At 40.7% G+C, this 4,759-nt stretch overlaps 1 long non-coding RNA gene across 1 annotated transcript in view; it reads right to left on the reverse strand.

The window, feature by feature from the left end:
- Positions 1 to 625: 625 nt before the first annotated feature.
- LOC118764099 overlaps positions 626 to 4,759 on the reverse strand; it is a 24,182-nt gene continuing 20,048 nt past the window's right edge. Inside the window, exon 5 of the long non-coding RNA XR_004999890.1 lies at positions 626 to 636. This is a non-coding gene — a long non-coding RNA (uncharacterized LOC118764099). The remainder of the gene's footprint in view (positions 637 to 4,759) is intronic.

Here is a 4,759-nt window from a genome sequence, read left to right on the forward strand (position 1 = left end):
CATATACACACACATCTATACATACATATGTACATACATACATGTTTGTTGTTTGTTCCTTCTCAAGCAACGCCTGGCTCATAATGGCCGGTTTCCCGGTTTCCTTGGCGTATAGGTTCCCCACCTGGACGGGACGCCGGTCGGTCGCAGTGAGAGATAGTTGTGGAGAAAGAGTCGGCAGAAGTTCGCCATTACATTCTGCCAGAGCCGCGTGGAGCTTGGTTGTTTTCGCTCATACATCGCCCGGTCTAAGATTCGAACCGCAATCCTTCGACCGCGAGTCCGCTGCTCTAACCACTAGGCCATGTGCCTCCACTATATACATACATGTATATACATTTGTGTGTATGTGTGTGCATAGTCACGAGAGGAAAACTTTCGACCAAATGTTTTGCTTAGCAGCAATGACCTAGAATTAAACAAGTGCCAAGAAATTCTTATGTTTTTAAAAGAAGCCATCACTGCTTGAGCATTATTTACCTGGCAAGGACATGATAAGCTACACACAAACTATATGCCGTAATATGGGAAAGAATACTGTTCGTTTTACAGCCAGGCAACCTAAATATGTGCGTATATATATATATATATATATATATATATATATATATATCACAGGAAAAACTATGAAAGCATCTGGAGAATACAGAAAAAACTTTCCGTTTGTTATATACGAACGAAAACTGCGGCAGCTTAACAGGCTTGTATTCTCAAGTAAGAGAAATGTGACAAGTGATGCTTCACCTTGACAACAGCGGAAGAATAACTATGTACAACTGATTTGTGCAGGACACAATATTTAATTATTGATGAGTCTCTATGAATAGTTTAAGATTTAAACCAAAAAACAATAAATATTATGATACAGAAGACCCTTGAATATTGAAACCAAATGAAATATAAAATCGTGATAAGTCCATTGTTTAAAACTGGTAAACAGAGTCAAATAGGTAGAATGCTATATATCGTCGTCGACTGTCAACAATGGAGTGGTAAGAAGTTTGCTTCTCGACTACATGGTCATGGTTGCAGTCCCACTCATCAGTACCTTGGGTAAGTGTCGTTTACTCTATCCCTATTATAGTAGCCTTATGCCGACAAGAAAACATCTGGACAGTTAGATGATACAAAAAAGGAAAGGAAAAAACAAGAACGGGTCATTCAGAGGTTCCTATCTTCAGTCGAGTTCCAGGTCATCTTTGCAGTTTCGGCTGGTTAGACACGAGACTGCTCCAATCTGGCCGGCCTCAAGAAAATCTAAGCTAAGAGCACTAGACTCCTTGGAAGAAGGCAAGCGAATGTATGCTAAAACAAGGACGGAAAAAATACGAAGAAATGGTACACAATTACAAATGCAAACAACAGGACATTAACAACATGTGTATTTCGACTAAGGACAAATTAGATTAAGTTGGCTTGTCTTGGAAGTAAAGCCTTACAGCGGGGATATAAAAGATGGAAGTCATGGGAAGGAATATAAGAGATGCTATGAGGATGGTAGTCGAACGAAGAAAGAATCGTCAGGCTTATATAAAGTTCATAGACGAGAATGAGATATTCTCCGTATAGAGTACACTTATAGTGCTCAGAGCGGGTAGTGGAGTAAATGTAAGGATAAGCTAGTTAGGCTGGTCAATATACAAAGAAATGTAAATCCATTAAATACAAAATAAGTATATATGTTAACATACAATAAGGCCCGATTACACAGAATAGAAATAATATCAAGAATTAAAGGGGCCCAAGTGAACCATTACAAATCCAAGAGCTATTTATGGGTTAGAGTTTTACTCGGTGGTCCAAATTTATGATTACCTTTGAGATGTTGACCGAAATATCCTTCCAACTTTAGTCTCCTTTCCGTCAACACCTCAAATGTAAGATTTCTTCCCTGAAGACGGAGGCTCGTATCATCCGGCGATGGAATTAATTACTAATCATTAATTTGGACCACCGAGCCCCCAGAAACAGATGTTGGCTTTGTAATGCTCCTTTTCGACCCCTTTAATTCTTGACGTCATTCCTCTTCTGTGTAAGTCGGACCCTTTTCTATGTAAATATATACATTTTGTATTTAATCTATTTAACATTCTTTGTATGTCAAGCTGCCTAATTTGCATACCCTTATATCTACTCCTATATATGTGTGTGTGTTTGTGTGTGCGTTCGTGTGTGTGTATGTGTGTGTGTGTGTGCGTGTGAGTGTGAATGTATGTATGTTTGTGTGCGTGTCTTTGGGCCTGTCCTCCGCCACCGGTGTGCGTATGTTTTATGTAAGTATGTACGTGTGTGTGTGTCGGTCAGTAGGAAAGAAGAACAACCTGTACTTTGCGAAAAATTGCATTATGTATCAGGTGAAGAAACTTGAAGCCAGAAAACTATATATTGTGGATCCCCTTGAAGTTATTTTAAATGCTGTGTCTGTGGTCTTATCTAATCTTTGAAAAACTGTACTTGTCACAAACTAAGGATGTTAGACAGTTTCTTTTTCTTTTATCTGCTTATATTTCCATTGCCAGCATCTACCTAAACTCTATGCTTTATGTATCTTTACAGATTGTTGCAAAATCCACTTTGTACGAACGCTCAAGGGCATAGTGGATCAATTCTTAATTCCTTATCGGAATTTCAGGCTAGTTTTTGGCATAGGAAAATTTAAACCAGTCATCTAAGAGGCTATGTAAATGCAGGTAGCATACGTATGACATATTTATCTTTTATTAAAGATTACGTTGGAAATCTTGTCAACTGTCATCATACACAAGTACATACATATATATATATATATATTCGCATATGCATGTATGTATATGTGTGTGTTCATGTGTGTAAATACATATATGTGCATATCTATCTGTCAGTCTGTCTGTCTGTCTGTCTGTCTCTCTCTCTTTACACACACACACAAACACACACACACACACACACACACACACACACACATATATATATATATATATATATAAAATAGAAATATTAAAATTACTAAGTCTCTCTAAAGGAGATTACGGCAGCGTTACTGGATATTAATAGTTATCGCCAAACTAATGTGGCAGTCCATAAATATAAGACTAAAGCTGTCGCTAGTTTTTGGCATAGGAAAATTTAAACCAGTCATCTAAGAGGCTATATATATGTGGAATGATTGTAATGGACGCAGGTTCGTGTGTCATATAGCTAGCTAGAGGCGATGGCCTCTTGGAGCTAATCAGCGACAGCTTTAGTCTTACATTTATGGACTGTCACATTAGTTTGGCGATAACTATTAATATCCAGTAACGCTGCCGTAATCTCCTTTAGAGAGAGTTAGTAATTTTAATATTTCTATTATTGAAAACAAGTGGATGTATTCCACTGTAACCAGGTAAATAAAATCTTCGAACAGACGGTCGGTAGCGACACCTGCTGGGTCTGACTACGCTGCTTTGATAAAGGGCAACATCCCTGAAACATGTCTGCAGATGTCTGACCAGCAAGGTGAAGCGGCTGACCTCCCCTGTTCGAAGGTTGTAATGGACGCAGGTTCGTGTGTCATATAGCTAGCTAGAGGCGATGGCCTCTTGGAGCTAATCAGTGACCTAATTTGAGGAGCGTAGACTCAAACCCACCTGAGGACCGTTGTTCTCCCCAAAAGAAGAAACGTAGTCAAAACTCCAGTGGGGCAGATTTAGCTATGAAACCTGATCACGATAAAATCTGTTTGGATTCTCCCTCACTTGTCCTTCCCATTAATGCCATTGCTCAACCAATTCTGAACGATCTCGATGTGAGTTCATCTGGGGAGTAGTGCTCCCCCAAACCGAAGAAGAGGCAGTGCAGTTCCAAACCAGGCGGGAAAATTATGACCACTAAACCCATTCCGATCGACCCCACAGGCCGACATAAGTCCGATGGCTATGAAACCACCCTTTCGAAATCTTCCAATGAAGAATCGAATACCGCAGCTCATAGTGGAGAACATTTTGCCCACTCAAGATCAGCAATAATTTATGGTAAAGCTGAATCCACCTGTGATACAGGCATAAACCGCCTAAAAGATGACATTAATTTTGTTTCCATTTTAGTTGGAAAATTGTTCTCTGTGAACGAAAATGTCAGTGTCCATAAGGTCGCTCGGCTAGGAAGATTCCAAGCGAACCCAACCTCGGATACTAGACCACGCCCAATAAGGGTAATCTTCTCCTCCGATCGGGAGGCTTCAGTCTTTCTGAACAGAGCTCAGACGCATGCCTGGGAAGACCCCAATATGGGTTTTCGCGAGGAATACTCACTAAGAGAGAGAATTCGCCGGAGAAACCTAATATCCGAACTAAAGATGAGGAAACAAATGGGAGAGAAGGTTTACGAATCCAAGATGGACAGATAATCAGTCCTACCTCTGGTCCCATGCTGTAGTGCTGACAGGGAAAGTGATGTGGAGGGCAGATCGAAGTGAAGTTGATACCCCCGTCAACGATGCTATCTCTGATACCCCTTATTCTGCTTGTTCCCCAACTCCCGCCCCTCAGACTTCACAGCTCAGCATCGTCTACACCAACTCGTGCTCCTTATTCCCAAAGTTCAGTGAACTATTTACACTGGCCATACGTGACTCCCCTGATGTGATAGCTATCACCGAGACTTGGCTGACTCCAGCAGTAAGGACTCAGAAATCCACCTGCAGGGCTACGTCCTTTTCAGATGTGACAGAGGAAAAAGGCGAGGTGGAGGTGTTGCTGTGTATGTTAAGTCTGAGCACAAACCGTCCAGCGGTATTCTA

This window comes from Octopus sinensis, linkage group LG7 (assembly GCF_006345805.1).
Source record: "Octopus sinensis linkage group LG7, ASM634580v1, whole genome shotgun sequence".
Classification (NCBI taxonomy): Eukaryota; Metazoa; Mollusca; class Cephalopoda; order Octopoda; family Octopodidae; genus Octopus; species Octopus sinensis.